This window comes from Pristiophorus japonicus, chromosome 9 (genome assembly GCF_044704955.1).
Source record: "Pristiophorus japonicus isolate sPriJap1 chromosome 9, sPriJap1.hap1, whole genome shotgun sequence".
NCBI lineage: Eukaryota > Metazoa > Chordata > Chondrichthyes > Pristiophoridae > Pristiophorus > Pristiophorus japonicus.
Window position 1 is genome coordinate 129,240,518 of NC_091985.1, and position 22,361 is coordinate 129,262,878.

Here is a 22,361-nt window from a genome sequence, read left to right on the forward strand (position 1 = left end):
TTAGCGTCCTCCTCACAGCTCACACTGCCACCCAGTTTAGTGTCATCTGAAAACTTGGAGGTATTACACTCAATTCCATCATCTAAATCATTAGTATATATTGTAAAGAGCTGGGGTCCCAGCACTGAGCCTTGCGGCACTCCACTAATCACTGCCTGCCATTCTGAAAAGGACCCGTTAATCCCGACTCTCTGCTTCCTGTCTGGCAACCAGTTCTCTATCCATGTCAGTACATTACCCCCAATACCATGTGCTTTAATTTTGCACACCAATCTCTTGTGTGGGACCTTGTCAAATGCCTTTAGAAAGCCCAAATACATCACATCCACTGGTCCTCCCTTGTCCACTCTACTAGTTACATCCTCAAAAAATTCAAAAGGCTTTGTCAAGCATGATTTCCCTTTCATAAATAAATGTTGACTTGGACCGATCCTGTCACTGCTTTCTAAATGCGTTGCTATTTCATCTTTAATAATTGATTCCAACATTTTCCCCACTACCGATGTCAGGCTAACTGGTCTATAATTACCCGTTTTCTCTCTCCCTCCTTTTTTAAAAAGTGGTGTTACATTAGCAACCCTCCAGTCCAGAGGAACTGATGCAGAGTCGATAGACTGTTGGAAAATTACCACCAATGCATCCACTATTTCTAGGGCCACTTCCTTAAGTACTCTGGGATATAGACTATCAGGCCCTGGGGATTTATCGGCCTTCAATCCCGTCAATTTCCCTCACACAATTTCCCGCATAATGAGGATATCCTTCAGTTCCTCCTTCTCACTAGACCTTCGGACCCCTAGTACATCCGGAAGGTTATTTGTGTTTTCCTTTGTGAAGACAGAACCAAAGTACTTGTTCAATTGGTCTGCCATTTCTTTGTTCCCCATTATAAATTCATCCGAATCTGACTGCAAGGGACCTACGTTTGTCTTCACTAATCTTTTTCTCTTCACATATCTATAGAAGCTTTTGCAGTCATTTTTTATGCTTCCGGCAAGCTTCCTCTCGTACTCTATTTTCCCCCTCTTAATTAAACCTTTTGTCCTCCTCTACTGTATTCTAAATTTCTCCCAGTCCTCCGGCTTGCTACTTTTTCTGGCTAATTTGTATGCCTCTTCCTTGGATTTACCACTGTCCTTAATGTCCCTTGTTAGCCACGGTTGAGCCACCTTCCCCGTTTTATTTTTACTCCAGACAGGGATGTAAAATTGTTGAAGTTCGTCCATATGATCTTTAAATGTTTGCCATTGCCTATCCACCATCAATCCTTTAAGTATCATTTGCCAGTCTAATCCAGCCAATTCGCACCTCGTACCATCAAAGTTACTTTTCCTTAAGTTCAGGACCCTAGTTTCTGAATTAACTTTGTCACTCTCTGCCTTAATAAAGAATTCTACCATATTATGGTCACTCTTCCCCAAGGGGCCTCGCACAAAAAGATTGCTAATTAGTCCCTTCTCATTGCACATCACCCAGTCTAGGATGGCCAGCTTTCTGGTTGGTTCCTCGACATATTGGTGTAGAAAACCATCCCTAATACACTCCAGGAAATCCTCCTCCACCGCATTGCTACCAGTTAGGTTCGCTCAATCAATATATAGATTAAAGTTGTCCATGATTACTGCTGTACCTTTATTGCACACATCCCTAATTTCTTGTTTGATGCTGTCTCCAACCTCACTACTACTATTTGGTGGCCTGTACACAACTCCCACCAGCGTTTGCAGCTCTGGTCCCCAGTTTGACTCCGATGATCTACACCAGATTAAACATTTATACACTAATTTTATTTAAAAAATGTCATTAAAAATTCATGTGTGAAGCAGAGAAATTATGGAGTAAATTGGACAGCAACTTACGGAATCCACACGTGTGCAATTAAAATCAGTAATCAGGAAGTTGCTGTTCGAGTTGCCCTGCTCCTCCACAAGCTTCACTACACTGGTACCTCACCGAGTGATTTGGCATTGAAACACATGAAGGGTGTGAAGTTGCTCTACTAACCCACTAGATAGCTACTAAACATGCCAGAAAAAGTTAGGGCTGGTGAATTCAGGTTTAAGTGAATTTTTTACGGCATGAAAAGCTTTAATTACTGCCAACCAACCTCGCTGACCCAAACATCTACTTTCTTTAAAACTTTTTCTTTCTGTCTCTTTTATCCCTCTCTCTTAATCCCATTTTTGCACTTCCGCTATCTCGCGCGGGAGCCAATAGCGCCCCCCCCCCGGTTGATAAGTGGCAAGTAACATTCGCATCACGCAAGTGCCAGGCAATGACTATCTCCAACAAGAGAGAACCTAACCACCGCCCCTTAATATTCAATGGAACTACCATTGCCGAATCCTCCACCATCAATATCCTGGGGGTCACCATTGACCAGAAGCTCAACTGGACGAGCCACATAAATACTGTGGCTATAAGAGCATGTCATAGGCTGGGTATTCTGTGGTGAATGTCTCACCTCCTGACTTCCCAAAGCCTTTCCACCATCTACAAGACACAAATCAGAAGTGTGATGGAATACTTTCCACTTGCCTGGATGAGTGCAGCTCCAACAACACTCAAGAAGCTCGACACCATCCAGGACAAAACAGCCCGCTTGATTGGCACTCTATCCACCACCTTCAACATTCACTCCCTCCACCAGCGGCGCACCGTAGCTGTAGTGTGTGCAATTTAAAAGATGCACTGCAGCAACTCGCCATGGTTTCTTCGGCAGTGACTCCAAAACCCATGACCCCTACCACTTAGAAGGACAAGAGCAGAAGGCACATGGGACCACCACCACCTCCACATTCCCCTCCAAGTCACACACAATCTTCACTTGGAAATATAACACCATTCCTTCATTGTCACTGGGTCAAAACCATGGAACTCCCTTCCTAACAGCACCATGGGAAGATGAAGTCAATGGACTTTACACCCTGTCGCTAGTTAAAAGTTTAACCCGTAGCCTTTCTATTGAGCAACAGTCTTGCAGTGCATATATAAAACTATGATATATATAGGATCAATGCATAACATTCTGTATAACTGGTAATTAACTCGTTTGGCTGGAGTTGCATTGGGAGCATTGGTGCCTTTGGGCTTGAAGGTTTCTAGCAACAGTAAGGTGCTAATTGCCTAGCAACCATTATTTTCTACTTGTCACTAACTATATTCTATGTATCACTTAAGGACTTACCACCTTCCCTGTTTACCTATATCTAAGAAGGGAGATAGAACATGTCCAGGGAACTACAGACCAGTCAATTTAACATTGGTGATAGGAAAAATAATGGAATCCTTACTAAGGAACATCTAGAAACCAAAAATATAATAATTAATAGTCAGCATGGATTTCAGAAGAGACAGTCTTGCTTGACCAACCTCATTGAATCCTTTGAAAAGGTACCAGAGAGAGTATACAAAGATAATGCAGTGGATGTAATTTATCTAGATTTCCAAAAGGCCTTCAATAAGTTATCACATAATAGACCACTGAACATGGTCAGAGAATGTGGAGTCAGGTGACAAGTCGCAGAATGGATAGCTAGCTGGCTTCAAGACAGAAAGCAGAGAGTAGGGGTAAAGGGTAGCTATCGAAAGTGGCAGATGGTGGAAAGTGGATCCCACAAGGATCAGTGATGGGACCAATGTTGTTCACAATTTGTATTCATGATTTAGACTTTGGAATCCAAATCACAATTTCAAAATTTGCAGAAGACACCAAATTGCGGAGGAAGGGGAATAGTCAAAACTGAGGAGGACTGCAACAAATTACAAGAAGACATCATAAAATTGCAGAATGGGCATATAATTGGCAAGTGAATGTCAACACAGAGGCACTGCATTTTGTATAGAAAAATAAGGACGTCGCATATGACTTGGAAAATAAAAATCAAAATGCAGTAGAAGAGCAAACGGATCTCGGAATACAAATACAAAAATCACTAAAAGGAGCCAAACAGGTTAACCAAGGCCATAAAAAAAATCAAACCAAGCACTAGGGTTTATTTCTAGAGGTCTAGAATTGAAAAGTAGAGAAGTTATGCTAAACTTGTATCGAACCTTGCTTAGACCACACTTGGAATATTGTGTACAATTCTGTTCGCCATGTTTTAAAAATAGAGGCGCTGGAGAGAGTGCAAAAAAGATTTACAAGGATGATACCAAAAATGCGAGGTTATACCTATCAGGCAATGATGATCAGGCTGGATCTCTTTTCTCTTGAAAAGAGAAGGCTGAGAGGTGACCTAACATGGGTCTTTAAAATTATGACTGCAAAAGCTTCTATAGATTTGTGAAGAGAAAAAGATTAGTGAAGACAAACGTAGGTCCCTTGCAGTCAGAATCAGGTGAATTTATAATGGGGAACAAAGAAATGGCAGACCAATTGAACAAATACTTTGGTTCTGTCTTCACGAAGGAAGACACAAATACCTTCCAGAAATACTAGGGGACAGAGGGTCGAGTGAGAAGGAGGAACTGAAGGTTATCCTTATTAGTCAGGAAATTATGTTAGGGAAATTGATGGGATTGAAGGCCAATAAATCCCCGGGGCCTGATAGTCTGCATCCCAGAGTACTTAAGGAAATAGTCCGAGAAATAGTGGATGCATTGGCGATCATTTTCCAACAGTCTATCGACTCTGGATCAGTTCATATGGACTGGAGGGTAGCTAATATAACACCACTTTTTTAAAAAGGAGGGAGAGAGAAAACGGGTAATTATAGACCAGTTAGCCTGACATCGGTAGTGGGGAAAATGTTGGAATCAATTATTAAAGATGAAATAGCAACGCATTTAGAAAGCAGTGACAGGATCGGTCCAAGTCAACATTTATTTATGAAAGGGAAATCATGCTTGACAAAGCCTTTTGAATTTTTTGAGGATGTAACTAGTAGAGTGGACAAGGGAGGACCAGTGGATGTGATGTATTTGGGCTTTCTAAAGGCATTTGACAAGGTCCCACACAAGAGATTGGTGTGCAAAATTAAAGCACATGGTATTGGGGGTAATGTATTGATGTGGATAGAGAACTGGTTGGCAGACAGGAAGCAGAGAGTCGGGATAAATGGGTCCTTTTCAGAATGGCAGGCAGTGACTAGTGGAGTGCCGCAGGGCTCAGTACTGGGACCCCAGCTATTTACAATATACATCAATGATTTAAATGAAGGAATTGAGTGTAATATCTCCAAGTTTGCAGATGACACTAAGCTGGGTGGAGGATGTTAAGAGGCTGCAGGGTGATTTGGACAGGTTAGGTAAGTGGGCAAATGCATGGCAGACGCAATATAATGTGGATAAATGTGATGTCATCCACTTTGGTGGCAAAAACAGAAAGGCAGAATATTATCTGAATGCCGACAGATTAGGAGAAAGGGTGGTGCAACGAGATCTGGGTGTCATGGTACATCAGTCATTGAAGGTTGGCATGCAGGTACAGCAGACGGTGAAGAAGGCAAATGGCATGTTGGCCCAAGTGGGGAATCCACCGGGAGATAAAATCGGGGCCAATGTTCCTAAGTGTAAGCCTTTTAAAAAAACAATTCTTTCAATTTGTTCGATCCCAGTTGTTTACAGGAAAGTATTCCTTAGCCTAGCTGGTTCAAATTGGATATTCTGTCTTCAGCCTTGGAGAGTGAAGTCAGGTAGCTTATGTTAACATAGAGAAATAGAAAAGAATAGTAATGTAAGAATACATAGTTTAGCACAGCAGGTGTTTTCTACCTACTCAAGGAGATAATTAAGTTTAATAACTATTATAAAATCTATGTTGTACTATTGCTACTGTTCACATATTCTTTTACTGTTCAATTAATCTGTTTGGCAGTTGAAGCCTACATCACAGCCTAGCTTAGTGTTATTTTGCTTAAGCATATAAGAATTAGGAATAGGAGTTGGCTTTTTGGGATTTGCGTATAGGAGCAGGGAGGTCTTACTGCAGTTGTACAGGGCCTTAGTGAGGCCTCACCTGGACTATTGTGTTCAGTTTTGGTCTCCTAATCTGAGGAAGGACGTTCTTGCTATTGAGGGAGTGCAGCGAAGGTTCACCAGACCGATTCGCGGGATGGCAGAACTGACATATGAGGAGAGACTGGATCGACTGGGCCAGTATTCACTGGAGTTTAGAAGAATGAGTGGGGATCTCATAGAAACATATAAAATTCTGACGGGCCTGGACAGGTTAGATGCAGGAAGAATGTTCCCAATGTTGGGGAAGTCCAGAACCAGGGGTCACAGTCTAAAGATAAGGGGTAAGCCATTTAGGACTGAGATGAGGAGGAACTTCTTCACTCAGAGAGTTGTTAACCTGTGGAATTCTCTACCGCAGAGAGTTGTTGATGCCAGTTCATTAGATGTATTCAAGAGGGAGTTAGATATGGCCCTTACGGCTAAAGGGATCAGGGGGTATGGAGAGAAAACAAGAAAGGGGTACTGAGGTGAATGATCAGCCATGATCTTATTGAATGGTGGTGCAGGCTCGAAGGGCTCGAATGGCCTACTCCTGCATCTATTTTCTATGTTTCTATGTTTCTATGTCAGGTATCGTTCGAGTAGACACAAAGAGAGGGTTTCCACTTGTGGGGAAGAGCAAAACTAGAGGCCATCAATATAAAATAGTCACCAAGAAATCAAATCGGGAATTCAGAAGAAACTTCTTTGCCCAGAGAGTGGTGAGAATGTGGAACTCGTTAGCACTGGGAGTAGTTGAAGCGAATAGTATAGATGCATTTAAGAGGAGGTTAGACAAGCATATGAGGGAGAAGGGAATAGAGGGTTATGCTGATAAATTTAGATGAGGGAAGACGGGAGGAGGCTCGAGTGGAACATAAATGCTAGTATGGACTGGTTGGGCTGAATGGCTTGTTTCTATGCTGTTTATCCTATGTAATCCTATGTAATGATTTCGGTGACAAAAACAATTTTTTTAAAGATTTAACCTGGTATTGGCTTTTAAAACATCCTGTCACTGTACCTAAGGAATCTAAAGCCAATGTCACATGACAGAGCATATTTTGTTGCAAATGTCATATATGTTTGTCACTTTGTCTCAAACAAGTATAAGAAGGTCGGTCTAAGGCATTCAATTCAAATGCTGTGGGATTTGTTCAAATATACCAAATGGCCACCTTCTGTTCTGAATTATGGGGCAATTTTAACCCCACTTGCCCAGCAGAAACCTGACGAGTGGGCAGTTAAAACCGCCCTGGCTCTTACCTGTCCGAAAGCCGCCATGATTGCAACATCTGCAATTTTAACCTGCTTTCCTGAGCAGGCAGCAAGGACAGGCGCCTGGAATCAACAGGGTCCTTCTACTTCAGGGAGCAGCGCGAGCTGGTGCAGGAGGGCAATGGCAGCGAAGAATGATGTCATCAAGGTCCAGGTCGGTGATTGGAGCGTGGGCAGACACAGCAGGAGCGGCGATGTCGGGGCGATGAGTGGCGAGAGACTGTGGAGGGACGTGATCGGGATGCAGTGGAGGCGTGAGTTCGGTGCCAGGGGCCCAGCGGCAGCACGGGCCAGCCCACACTGCGATATGTGTGCACACTAGGTTCGTGCAGCAGAGCTGGTCTCCAGTCGTCTTGGGTAATCCTTGCCACTGGACCAAGACCTAGCTCTGTCAAGCCCGTGTGGTGGCTGGTGTGCAACGGCCACCACACGTTAAAAAAACCCACGCACAGGCATCTTCCACCCTTGAGGATGTATATGATGCGGCCCAGTGACTTCATTGAGACCCGACTGTAATTTTAACTCAGGCCCAAGTGGGGAATCCACCGGGAGATAAAATCGGGGCCAATGTTCCGAAGTGTAAGCCTTTTAAAAAAACAATTCTTTCAATTTGTTCGATCCCAGTTGTTTGCAGGAAAGTATTCCTTAGCCTAGCTGGTTCAAATTGGATATTCTGTCTTCAGCCTTGGAGAGTGAAGTCAGGTAGCTTATGTTAACATAGAGAAATAGAAAAGAATAGTAATGTAAGAATACATAGTTTAGCACAGCAGGTGTTTTCTACCTACTCAAGGAGATAATTAAGTTTAATAACTATTATAAAATCTATGTTGTACTATTGCTACTGTTCACATATTCTTTTACTGTTCAATTAATCTGTTTGGCAGTTGAAGCCAACATCACAGCCTAGCTTAGTGTTATTTTGCTTAAGAATATAAGAATTAGGAATAGGAGTCGGCTATTTGGCCCCTCAAGACTGCTCCACCATTCAATAAGATCATGGTTGATCTTCTACCTCAACTCTACCTTCCCACACGAGCCCCATATCCCTTGATTCCCTTAGTATAAAAAATCTATCGATCTCTGTCTTGAATATATTCAAGGACTAAACATCAACAGCCCTCAGGGGAGGGAATTCCAAAGATTCACAACCCTTTGAGTGAAGAAATTTCTTCTCACCTCAGTCCTAAATGTCCGACCCCTTATTCAGAGACTGTAACCCCTGGTTCTCGACTCCCCAGCCAGGGGAAACATCCTCTCTGCATCTACCCTGTCAAGCCCCTTAAGAATATTGTGGGGATGAAATTCCCCAAGCTGTGTGTCTCCCGTTAGTGCCTCCTGCAGGGTGCTTATGGGGCGCGAAAATGTTTTCGCCCGGGGGGGGGATGTTGGGGGGCTCCCATGAAATTACACGGAAGTTACCGGTTACCGGAGGCGCGAATCCAGTAGCGCCGTGCCCCTGCTGGTAGCATCCCGGGCCGCTGCGCCTCCAGTGATGATGTCATCACCATGCATGTCGACCCATTTTCGCCCCGCAGCAGAAATTGGGCAGCGCCGCATGAGGCTGCCACGACGATGTCAGCGCAGCCTCGCAGGTCGCGAACCAAGCCACATTCTGCTTGTGGGGCTAAATTTAAAGGTGAGGTGCGCGTTGCCATTTTACACTGCCCTTCGACTTACTGGTGCAGGCTCGGTGTCGAATTTCGTGGGGTCCGTGCTGCGATCGTGCAGCCCGGCACTCCGTTTCGGTGCAGGGCTGCAGCCATGGCACCCCATCTTCCCGGTGGCCTAGTGTAGGCCCCTGAAAACCCTGCAGAGCTCGCAGCTTAATGGAAGGGGAGGGCCCTTGGAACGCATCAGTGCTACGTGGAGAGGCCTCGTAGCAGTCCAACCTCTGTCCAGGTAGTGCCCCTGAGTTGATCCCGACAGGAGATGGAGCATCTGACATTGTGCTCCACTTCCCGCCTCCCGAAGGTTACCGCCCCCAAACGGGGCGCCCCCGAATTTCGTCCCCTATATGTTTCAATGAGATCACCCCTCATTCTTCTGAACTCCAGGGAATATAGGCCTAGTCACTCAATCTCGTCTCATAGGACAAGCCCCTCATTCCAGGAATCATTTCAGTGAATCTTCGTTGCATTCCCTCTAAGGCAAATGTATTCTTAGATACACAGTACTCCAGGTGTGTTCTCACCAAGGTGCTGTATAAATGCAATTTGTTGCTGCTGTTATTGCTGCCTTCAAAGGTAAGGGACATGATGAAAACAAAATGAATAGGTTTCTTAGACCCCAAAAAGTATCTAGCGTAGAAAAAGAGTATTTTCCCTGTTTATGATTTCATTTTTTCAAAATGTTGTTTCTTTTGTTTATTTATTCTTCTAGAGTTTTTTTTACTAGTTTATATATATGTGCAATTTGTATTCAACGTCCCAAAGCTGAGAAACTCTCGTGATGAGGAGAGACTTCAGTTCTTGGGATAATTGTCACTGGAGTAGAGAAAGCTAAGAGATGATTTAATAGAAGCATTTTGAATTATGAATGGTTATTGTAAGAGTGGAATAATTGATATAAAAACTCGACTACTCTTTGACCCGGAATCAGCAGGCGGACACCTCGGATAAGTAAGAACACGAACTTTATTCAAGCCGGCAGGGTAAGCATCTCACTTCTCAGACCTCTGAGAATGGATCTTCGACGTGCAATACATTTCGCACACGTTTTATACTGTTTTACCAGTTAAGTACATAATTACTGTTGATTAGTTTCCCATCGTGCATCTGCATCATGCTCAACTGCCATTGGTTGTTACCTATAATGCGTTGCAGCAGTCTTTGCACAATTTCTGTTTTTACCAAGGTTATCTGATCAAGGGGGTTTCCAATCTCGCACGGCCTCTGTGCGTGTTAATGTGGTTTAAACCTTACCAATATCCAATGTATTGCAAGACCTCTCAGTACATTAGCCTTTATATCTGTACTTTAAAGAGGTTAAAATGTAACATTATCCAAGGAGTTACAAACCTCTCAGTATATTACTATATTCATTCCTTGGTTATTTATTTTCTCCATATTCAATTTTATTCTAACAATCCCCCCTTTTGGCCCCTGGCAAACTTGACCCAAGGTGGGCCAATATTCCTGGAATGACGATGAGCTGTTGGTCCATCGGTTTCAGGTGGCCAACCAGTACTTCAGGACCATCAATCAATCCCCCATTCCTAGACTAGGTGTTTAGGTGGTTCAGATTTGACTTCAATTAAAGATTGTTTTTTTGACTGGGAATGCTTTAATTGTTTTATAAGTCGCCTGTTTCTGCGGCGTCTCCATCTCATACAACCTTCAATCAGCAAAACCATCATTATGAGACAAGCCTGAAGGCTTTGTGCCTCAATGCGAGGAGTATTCTGAATAAGGTGGATGAATTAACTGCGCAGATGGCAGTTAAGCGATATGAAGTAATTGGCATCACGGAGACATGCTCCAGGGTGACTAAGGCTGGGAACTCAACATCTAGGGGTATTCAACATTTAGGAAGGATAGGCAGAGAGGAAAAGGAGGTGGGGTGGCGTTGCTGGTTAAAGAGGAAATTAATGCAATAGTAAGGAGGGACATTAGCCTGGATGATGTGGGATCGGTATGGGTGGAGCTACGGAATCCCAAAAGGCAGAAAATGCTACTGGGAGTTGTGTACAGACCACCAAACAGTAGTAGTGAGGTTGGGGACAGCATCAAACAAGAAATAAGGGATGTGTGCAATAAAGGTGCAGCAGTTATCATGGGCGACTTTAATCTACATATTGACTGGGCTAACCAAACTGATAGCAATGCAGTGGAGGAGGATTCCCTTGAGTGTATTAGGGATGGTTTTCTAGACCAACATGTCAACTGGAGGGCAGGCCATCCTAGACTGGGTGATGTGTAATGAGAAAGGACTAATTAGCAATCTTGTTGTGCAAGGCCCCTTGGGGAAGAATGACCATAATATGGTAGAATTCTTTATTAAGATGGAGAGTGACACAGTTCATTCGGAAACTAGGGCCCTGAATTTAAGGATAGGTAACGTTGACGGTATGAGGCGTGAATTGGCAAGAGTAGACTGGCAAAGGATACTTAAAGGGTTGATGGTGGATAAGCAATGGCAAACATTTAAAGATCACATGGATGAACTTCAGCAATTGTACAACCCTGTCTGGAGTAAAAATAACACGGGGAAGGTGGCTCAACCATGGCTAACAAGGGAAATTAAGGATAGTGTTAAAGCCAGCCAAGGAAGAGGAATATAAATTGGCTAGAAAAAGCAACAAACCTGAGGACCTGGGAGAAATTTATAATTCAACAGGGAGGACTAAGGGTTTAATTAAGAGGGGGAAAATAAAGTATGAGAGGAAGCTTGCAGGGAACATAAAAACTGACTGCAGATGCTTCTATAAATATGTGAAGAGAAAAAGATTAGTGAAGACAAACGTAGGGCCCTTGCAGTCGGATTCAGGTGAATTTATAATGGGGAACAAAGAAATGGCAGACCAATTGAACCAATACTTCGGTTCTGTCTTCACAAAGGAAGATACAAATAACCTTCCGAATGTACTAGGGGACAGTGGGTCGAGTGAGAAGGAGGAACTGAAGGATATCCTTATTAGGCGGGAAATTGTGTTAGGGAAATTGATGGGATTGAAGGCCGATAAATCCCCGGGGCCTGATAGTCTGATATACATCACAGCCTAGCTTAGTGTTATTTTGCTTAAGAATATAAGAATTAGGAATAGGAGTCGGCTATTTGGCCCCTCAAGACTGCTCCACCATTCAATAAGATCATGGTTGATCTTCTACCTCAACTCTACCGTCCCGCACGAGCCCCATATCCCTTGATTCCCTTAGTATAAAAAATCTATCGATCTCTGTCTTGAATATATTCAAGGACTAAACATCAACAGCCCTCAGGGGAGGGAATTCCAAAGATTCACAACCCTTTGAGTGAAGAAATTTCTTCTCACCTCAGTCCTAAATGTCCGACCCCTTATTCAGAGACTGTAACCCCTGGTTCTCGACTCCCCAGCCAGGGGAAACATCCTCTCTGCATCTACCCTGTCAAGCCCCTTAAGAATATTATGGGGATGAAATTCCCCAAGCTGTGTGTCTCCCGTTAGTGCCTCCTGCAGGGTGCTTATGGGGCGCGAAAATGTTTTCGCCCGGAGGGGGATGTTGGGGGGCTCCCATGAAATTACACGGGAGTTACCGGTTACCGGAGGCGCGAATCCAGTAGCGCCGTGCCCCTGCTGGTAGCATCCCGTGCCGCTGCGCCTCCAGTGATGATGTCATCACCATGCACGTCAACCCATTTTCGCCCCGCAGCAGAAATTGGGCAGCGCCGCATGAGGCTGCCACGACGATGTCAGCGCAGCCTCGCAGGTCGCGAACCAAGCCACATTCTGCTTGTGGGGCTAAATTTAAAGGTGAGGTGCGCGGTGCCATTTTACACTGCCCTTCGACTTACTGGTGCAGGCTCGGTGTCGAATTTCGTGGGGTCCGTGCTGCGAACGTGCAGCCCGGCACTCCGTTTCGGTGCAGGGCTGCAGCCATGGTACCCCATCTTCCCGGTGGCCTAGTGTAGGCCCCTGAAAACCCTGCAGAGCTCGCAGCTTAATGGAAGGGGAGGGCCCTTGGAACGCATCAGTGCTACGTGGAGAGGCCTCGTAGCAGTCCAACCTCTGTCCAGGTAGTGCCCCTGAGTTGACCCCGACAGGAGATGGAGTATCTGACATTGTGCTCCACTTCCCGCCTCCCGAAGGTTACCGCCCTCAAATGGGGCGCCCCCGAATTTCGTCCCCTATATGTTTCAATGAGATCACCCCTCATTCTTCTGAACTCCAGGGAATATAGGCCTAGTCACTCAATCTCGTCTCATAGGACAAGCCCCTCATTCCAGGAATCATTTCAGTGAATCTTCGTTGCATTCCCTCTAAGGCAAATGTATTCTTAGATACACAGTACTCCAGGTGTGTTCTCACCAAGGTGCTGTATAAATGCAATTTTTTGCTGTTGTTATTGCTGCCTTCAAAGGTAAGGGACATGATGAAAACAAAATGAATAGGTTTCTTAGACCCCAAAAAGTATCTAGCGTAGAAAAAGAGTATTTTCCCTGTTTATGATTTCATTTTTTCAAAATGTTGTTTCTTTTGTTTATTTATTCTTCTAGAGTTTTTTTTACTAGTTTATATATATGTGCAATTTGTATTCAACGTCCCAAAGCTGAGAAACTCTCGTGATGAGGAGAGACTTCAGTTCTTGGGATAATTGTCACTGGAGTAGAGAAAGCTAAGAGATGATTTAATAGAAGCATTTTGAATTATGAATGGTTATTGTAAGAGTGGAGTAATTGATATAAAAACTCGACTACTCTTTGACCCGGAATCAGCAGGCGGACACCTCGGATAAGTAAGAACACGAACTTTATTCAAGCCGGCAGGGTAAGCATCTCACTTCTCAGACCTCTGAGAATGGATCTTCGACGTGCAATACATTTCGCACACGTTTTATACTGTTTTACCAGATAAGTACATAATTACTGTTGATTAGTTTCCCATCGTGCATCTGCATCATGCTCAACTGCCATTGGTTGTTACCTATAATGCGTTGCAGCAGTCTTTGCACAATTTCTGTTTTTACCAAGGTTATCTGATCAAGGGGGTTTCCAATCTCGCATGGCCTCTGTGCGTGTTAATGTGGTTTAAACCTTACCAATATCCAATGTATTGCAAGACCTCTCAGTACATTAGCCTTTATATCTGTACTTTAAAGAGGTTAAAATGTAACATTATCCAAGGAGTTACAAACCTCTCAGTATATTACTATATTCATTCCTTGGTTATTTATTTTCTCCATATTCAATTTTATTCTAACAATCCCCCCTTTTGGCCCCTGGCAAACTTGACCCAAGGTGGGCCAATATTCCTGGAATGGCGATGAGCTGTTGGTCCATCGGTTTCAGGTGGCCAACCAGTACTTCAGGACCATCAATCAATCCCCCATTCCTAGACTAGGTGTTTAGGTGGTTCAGATTTGACTTCAATTAAAGATTGTTTTTTTGACTGGGAATGCTTTAATTGTTTTATAAGTCGCCTGTTTCTGCGGCGGCTCCATCTCATACAACCTTCAATCAGCAAAACCATCATTATGAGACAAGCCTGAAGGCTTTGTGCCTCAATGCGAGGAGTATTCGGAATAAGGTGGATGAATTAACTGCGCAGATGGCAGTTAAGCGATATGAAGTAATTGGCATCACGGAGACATGCTCCAGGGTGACTAAGGCTGGGAACTCAACATCTAGGGGTATTCAACATTTAGGAAGGATAGGCAGAGAGGAAAAGGAGGTGGGATGACGTTGCTGGTTAAAGAGGAAATTAATGCAATAGTAAGGAGGGACATTAGCCTGGATGATGTGGGATCGGTGGAGCTACGGAATTCCAAAAGGCAGAAAATGCTACTGGGAGTTGTGTACAGACCACCAAACAGTAGTAGTGAGGTTGGGGACAGCATCAAACAAGAAATAAGGGATGTGTGCAATAAAGGTGCAGCAGTTATCATGGGCGACTTTAATCTACATATTGACTGGGCTAACCAAACTGATAGCAATGCAGTGGAGGAGGATTCCCTTGAGTGTATTAGGGATCGTTTTCTAGACCAACATGTCAACTGGAGGGCAGGCCATCCTAGACTGGGTGATGTGTAATGAGAAAGGACTAATTAGCAATCTTGTTGTGCAAGGCCCCTTGGGGAAGAATGACCATAATATGATAGAATTCTTTATTAAGATGGAGAGTGACACAGTTCATTCGGAAACTAGGGCCCTGAATTTAAGGATAGGTAACGTTGACGGTATGAGGCGTGAATTGGCAAGAGTAGACTGGCAAAGGATACTTAAAGGGTTGATGGTGGATAAGCAATGGCAAACATTTAAAGATCACATGGATGAACTTCAGCAATTGTACAACCCTGTCTGGAGTAAAAATAACACGGGGAAGGTGGCTCAACCATGGCTAACAAGGGAAATTAAGGATAGTGTTAAAGCCAGCCAAGGAAGAGGAATATAAATTGGCTAGAAAAAGCAACAAACCTGAGGACCTGGGAGAAATTTATAATTCAACAGGGAGGACTAAGGGTTTAATTAAGAGGGGGAAAATAAAGTATGAGAGGAAGCTTGCAGGGAACATAAAAACTGACTGCAAATGCTTCTATAAATATGTGAAGAGAAAAAGATTAGTGAAGACAAACGTAGGGCCCTTGCAGTCGGATTCAGGTGAATTTATAATGGGGAACAAAGAAATGGCAGACCAATTGAACCAATACTTCGGTTCTGTCTTCACAAAGGAAGATACAAATAACCTTCCGAATGTACTAGGGGACAGTGGGTCGAGTGAGAAGGAGGAACTGAAGGATATCCTTATTAGGCGGGAAATTGTGTTAGGGAAATTGATGGGATTGAAGGCCGATAAATCCCCGGGGCCTAATAGTCTGATATACATCACAGCCTAGCTTAGTGTTATTTTGCTTAAGAATATAAGAATTAGGATTAGGAGTCGGCTATTTGGCCCCTCAAGACTGCTCCACCATTCAATAAGATCATGGTTGATCTTCTACCTCAACTCTACCTTCCTGCACGAGCCCCTTATCCATTGATTCCCTTAGTATAAAAAATCTATCGATCTCTGTCTTGAATATATTCAAGGACTAAACATCAACAGCCCTCAGGGGAGGGAATTCCAAAGATTCACAACCCTTTGAGTGAAGAAATTTCTTCTCACCTCAGTCCTAAATGTCCGACTCCTTATTCAGAGACTGTAACCCCTGGTTCTAGACTCCCCAGCCAGGGGAAACATCCTCTCTGCATCTACCCTGTCAAGCCCCTTAACAATATTATGGGGATGAAATTCCCCAAGCTGTGTGTCTCCCGTTAGTGCCTCCTGCAGGGTGCTTATGGGGCGCGAAAATGTTTTCGCCCGGGGGGGGATGTTGGGGGGCTCCCATGAAATTACACGGGAGTTACCGGTTACCGGAGGCGCGAATCCAGTAGCGCCGTGCCCCTGCTGGTAGCATCCCGGGCCGCTACGCCTCCAGTGATGATGTCATCACCATGCACATCAACCCATTTTCGCCCCGCAGCAGAAATTGGGCAGCGCCGCATGAGGCTGCCACGACGATGTCAGCGCAGCCTCGCAGGTCGCGAACCAAGCCACATTCTGCTTGTGGGGCTAAATTTAAAGGTGAGGTGCGCGGTGCCATTTTACACTGCCCTTCGACTTACTGGTGCAGGCTCGGTGTCGAATTTCGTGGGGTCCGTGCTGCGATCGTGCAGCCCGGCACTCCGTTTCGGTGCAGGGCTGCAGCCATGGCACCCCATCTTCCCGGTGGCCTAGTGTAGGCCCCTGAAAACCCTGCAGAGCTCGCAGCTTAATGGAAGGGGAGGGCCCTTGGAACGCATCAGTGCTATGTGGAGAGGCCTCGTAGCAGTCCAACCTCTGTCCAGGTAGTGCCCCTGAGTTGACCCCGACAGGAGATGGAGCATCTGACATTGTGCTCCACTTCCCGCCTCCCGAAGGTTACCGCCCCCAAACGGGGCGCCCCCGAATTTCGCCCCTATATGTTTCAATGAGATCACCCCTCATTCTTCTGAACTCCAGGGAATATAGGCCTAGTCACTCAATCTCGTCTCATAGGACAAGCCCCTCATTCCAGGAATCATTTCAGTGAATCTTCATTGCATTCCCTCTAAGGCATATGTATTCTTAGATACACAGTACTCCAGGTGTGTTCTCACCAAGGTGCTGTATAAATGCAATTTGTTGCTGCTGTTATTGCTGCCTTCAAAGGTAAGGGACATGATGAAAACAAAATGAATAGGTTTCTTAGACCCCAAAAAGTATCTAGTGTAGAAAAAGAGTATTTTCCCTGTTTATGATTTCATTTTTTCAAAATGTTGTTTCTTTTGTTTATTTATTCTTCTAGAGTTTTTTTTACTAGTTTATATATATGTGCAATTTGTATTCAACGTCCCAAAGCTGAGAAACTCTCGTGATGAGGAGAGACTTCAGTTCTTGGGATAATTGTCACTGGAGTAGAGAAAGCTAAGAGATGATTTAATAGAAGCATTTTGAATTATGAATGGTTATTGTAAGAGTGGAATAATTGATATAAAAACTCGACTACTCTTTGACCCGGAATCAGCAGGCGGACACCTCGGATAAGTAAAAACACGAACTTTATTCAAGCCGGCAGGGTAAGCATCTCACTTCTCAGACCTCTGAGAATGGATCTTCGACGTGCAATACATTTCGCACACGTTTTATACTGTTTTACCAGATAAGTACACAATTATTGTTGATTAGTTTCCCATCGTGCATCTGCATCATGCTCAACTGCCATTGGTTGTTACCTATAATGCGTTGCAGCAGTCTTTGCACAATTTCTGTTTTTACCAAGGTTATCTGATCAAGGGGGTTTCCAATCTCGCATGGCCTCTGTGCGTGTTAATGTGGTTTAAACCTTACCAATATCCAATGTATTGCAAGACCTCTCAGTACATTAGCCTTTATATCTGTACTTTAAAGAGGTTAAAATGTAACATTGTCCAAGGAGTTACAAACCTCTCAGTATATTACTATATTCATTCCTTGGTTATTTATTTTCTCCATATTCAATTTTATCCTAACAATCCCCCCTTTTGGCCCCTGGCAAACTTGACCCAAGGTGGGCCAATATTCCTGGAATGGCGATGAGCTGTTGGTCCATCGGTTTCAGGTGGCCAACCAGTACTTCAGGACCATCAATCAATCCCCCATTCCTAGACTAGGTGTTTAGGTGGTTCAGATTTGACTTCAATTAAAGATTGTTTTTTTGACTGGGAATGCTTTAATTGTTTTATAAGTCGCCTGTTTCTGCGGCGGCTCCATCTCATACAACCTTCAATCAGCAAAACCATCATTATGAGACAAGCCTGAAGGCTTTGTGCCTCAATGCGAGGAGTATTCGGAATAAGGTGGATGAATTAACTACGCAGATGGCAGTTAAGTGATATGAAGTAATTGGCATCACGAAGACATGCTCCAGGGTGACTAAGGCTGGGAACTCAACATCTAGGGGTATTCAACATTTAGGAAGGATAGGCAGAGAGGAAAAGGAGGTGGGGTGGCGTTGCTGGTTAAAGAGGAAATTAATGCAATAGTAAGGAGGGACATTAGCCTGGATGATGTGGGATCGGTATGGGTGGAGCTACGGAATTCCAAAAGGCAGAAAATGCTAGTGGGAGTTGTGTACAGACCACCAAACAGTAGTAGTGAGGTTGGGGACAGCATCAAACAAGAAATAAGGGATGTGTGCAATAAAGGTGCAGCAGTTATCATGGGCGACTTTAATCTACATATTGACTGGGCTAACCAAACTGATAGCAATGCAGTGGAGGAGGATTCCCTTGAGTGTATTAGGGATCGTTTTCTAGACCAACATGTCAACTAGAGGGCAGGCCATCCTAGACTGGGTGATGTGTAATGAGAAAGGACTAATTAGCAATCTTGTTGTGCAAGGCCCCTTGGGGAAGAATGACCATAATATGGTAGAATTCTTTATTAAGATGGAGAGTGACACAGTTCATTCGGAAACTAGGGCCCTGAATTTAAGGATAGGTAACGTTGACGGTATGAGGCGTGAATTGGCAAGAGTAGACTGGCAAAGGATACTTAAAGGGTTGATGGTGGATAAGCAATGGCAAACATTTAAAGATCACATGGATGAACTTCAGCAATTGTACAACCCTGTCTGGAGTAAAAATAACACGGAGAAGGTGGCTCAACCATGGCTAACAAGGGAAATTAAGGATAGTGTTAAAGCCAGCCAAGGAAGAGGAATATAAATTGGCTAGAAAAAGCAACAAACCTGAGGACCTGGGAGAAATTTATAATTCAACAGGGAGGACTAAGGGTTTAATTAAGAGGGGGAAAATAAAGTATGAGAGGAAGCTTGCAGGGAACATAAAAACTGACTGCAAATGCTTCTATAAATATGTGAAGAGAAAAAGATTAGTGAAGACAAACGTAGGGCCCTTGCAGTCGGATTCAGGTGAATTTATAATGGGGAACAAAGAAATGGCAGACCAATTGAACCAATACTTCGGTTCTGTCTTCACAAAGGAAGATACAAATAACCTTCCGAATGTACTAGGGGACAGTGGGTCGAGTGAGAAGGAGGAACTGAAGGATATCCTTATTAGGCGGGAAATTGTGTTAGGGAAATTGATGGGATTGAAGGCCGATAAATCCCCGGGGCCTGATAGTCTGATATACATCACAGCCTAGCTTAGTGTTATTTTGCTTAAGAATATAAGAATTAGGAATAGGAGTCGGCTATTTGGCCCCTCAAGACTGCTCCACCATTCAATAAGATCATGGTTGATCTTCTACCTCAACTCTACCTTCCCGCACGAGCCCCATATCCCTTGATTCCCTTAGTATAAAAAATCTATCGATCTCTGTCTTGAATATATTCAAGGACTAAACATCAACAGCCCTCAGGGGAGGGAATTCCAAAGATTCACAACCCTTTGAGTGAAGAAATTTCTTCTCACCTCAGTCCTAAATGTCCGACCCCTTATTCAGAGACTGTAACCCCTGGTTCTAGACTCCCCAGCCAGGGGAAACATCCTCTCTGCATCTACCCTGTCAAGCCCCTTAAGAATATTATGGGGATGAAATTCCCCAAGCTGTGTGTCTCCCGTTAGTGCCTCCTGCAGGGTGCTTATGGGGCGCGAAAATGTTTTCGCCCGGGGGGGGATGTTGGGGGGCTCCCATGAAATTACACGGGAGTTACCGGTTACCGGAGGCGCGAATCCAGTAGCGCCGTGCCCCTGCTGGTAGCATCCCGGGCCGCTACGCCTCCAGTGATGATGTCATCACCATGCACGTCAACCCATTTTCGCCCCGCAGCAGAAATTGGGCAGCGCCGCATGAGGCTGCCACGACGATGTCAGCGCAGCCTCGCAGGTCGCGAACCAAGCCACATTCTGCTTGTGGGGCTAAATTTAAAGGTGAGGTGCGCGGTGCCATTTTACACTGCCCTTCGACTTACTGGTGCAGGCTCGGTGTCGAATTTCGTGGGGTCCGTGCTGCGATCGTGCAGCCCGGCACTCCGTTTCGGTGCAGGGCTGCAGCCATGGCACCCCATCTTCCCGGTGGCCTAGTGTAGGCCCCTGAAAACCCTGCAGAGCTCGCAGCTTAATGGAAGGGGAGGGCCCTTGGAACGCATCAGTGCTACGTGGAGAGGCCTCGTAGCAGTCCAACCTCTGTCCAGGTAGTGCCCCTGAGCTGACCCTGACTGGAGATGGAGCATCTGACATTGTGCTCCACTTCCCGCCTCCCGAAGGTTACCGCCCCCAAACGGGGCGCCCCCGAATTTCGCCCCCTATATGTTTCAATGAGATCACCCCTCATTCTTCTGAACTCCAGGGAATATAGGCCTAGTCACTCAATCTCGTCTCATAGGACAAGCCCCTCATTCCAGGAATCAGTTCAGTGAATCTTTGTTGCATTCCCTCTAAGGCAAATGTATTCTTAGATACACAATACTCCAGGTGTGTTCTCAGCAAGATGCTATATAAATGCAAGTTGTTGTTGCTGCTATTGCTGCCTTCAAAGGTAAGGGACATGATGAAAACAAAATGAATAGGTTTCTTAGACCCCAAAAAGTATCTAGCGTAGAAAAATAGTATTTTCCCTGTTTATGATTTCATTTTTTCAAAATTTTGTTTCTTTTGTTTATTTATTCTTCTGGAGTTTTTTACTGGTTTATATATATGTGCAATTTGTATTCAACGTCCCAAGGCTGAGAAACTCTCGTGATGAGGAGAGACTTCAGTTCTTGGGATAATTGTCACTGGAGTAGAGAAAGCTAAGAGATGATTTAATAGAAGCATTTTGAATTATGAATGGTTATTGTAAGAGTGGAGTAATTGATATAAAAACTCGACTACTCTTTGACCCGGAATCAGCAGGCGGACACCTCGGATAAGTAAGAACACGAACTTTATTCAAGCCATGATCTTATTGAATGGCGGTGCAGGCTCGAAGGGCCGAATGGCCTACTCCTGCACCTATTTTCTATGTTTCTCTGTTTCTATGCACAGCTATCACTACACGTGATATTATTCTTGTCCAGGGGTGTATTTGAACAATAGTTTCCCAGTTCCATATCCGTATGTACAACGGTATGCTACCCAGGGTCTTCTTTGTCTTCTCTTGTATTTGGTCGATTTGCTTAATCAGTTTCACATATTGCACTTGTTGCTCTGCTATGTCTTTGCGTAGAAAGGTTAAATTCTCCTTGACATCAGGGATAGGTTTCCCCTGGGGCTCTTCAAAATCTCTATAACTCTTCTTCAAGTCATCATTGGTGGTACCGCTGAATGTCTCCCTCTTTAGCCTGGGATGGAGGGTATATCCATCTAACGTAGCCCTCACGCTCACGTAAATGCAGAAATTGGATGTGGATACATTACATCAAACGCCTTCCATCAGTGTCATATGTTGGGCGGTCGTGCTCACACACCATTCTACAGAGACTCATCTGGCCAGTGTTGCAGGTACATTGATTTTTAGTGGTGTGACCCTCACTACGCATCCTCCGGTTCTTCCAATTCTGCATTCAGCTTGGTTTCCTGGCTTCATATCCCGGCACAAAATAACGTTATTATCTTTATAACAATTTGGGATTAGTACACCCGTGGTAGAGCTACCCTCTTTTATCACATACATTGGTGTGCCATGGTAGTGCTTTCTTGTGTTATTTCTTATCTCTCCTATGTTATTCACATAATATAAATCATATCCCTGTTGAAGGTCATATTAGAACATAAGAACATAAGAAATAGGAACAGGAGTAGGCCATACAGCCCCTCGAGCCTGCTCCACCATTCGATAAGATCATGGCTGATCTGATCATGTGCTCAGCTCCACTTCCCTGCCCGCTCCCCATAACCCCTTATCCCCTGATCGTTTAAGAAACTGTCTATTTCTATCTTAAATTTATTCAATGTCCCAGCTTCCACAGCTCTCTGAGGCAGCGAATTCCACAGATTTACAACCATTTGAGAGAAGAAATGTCTCC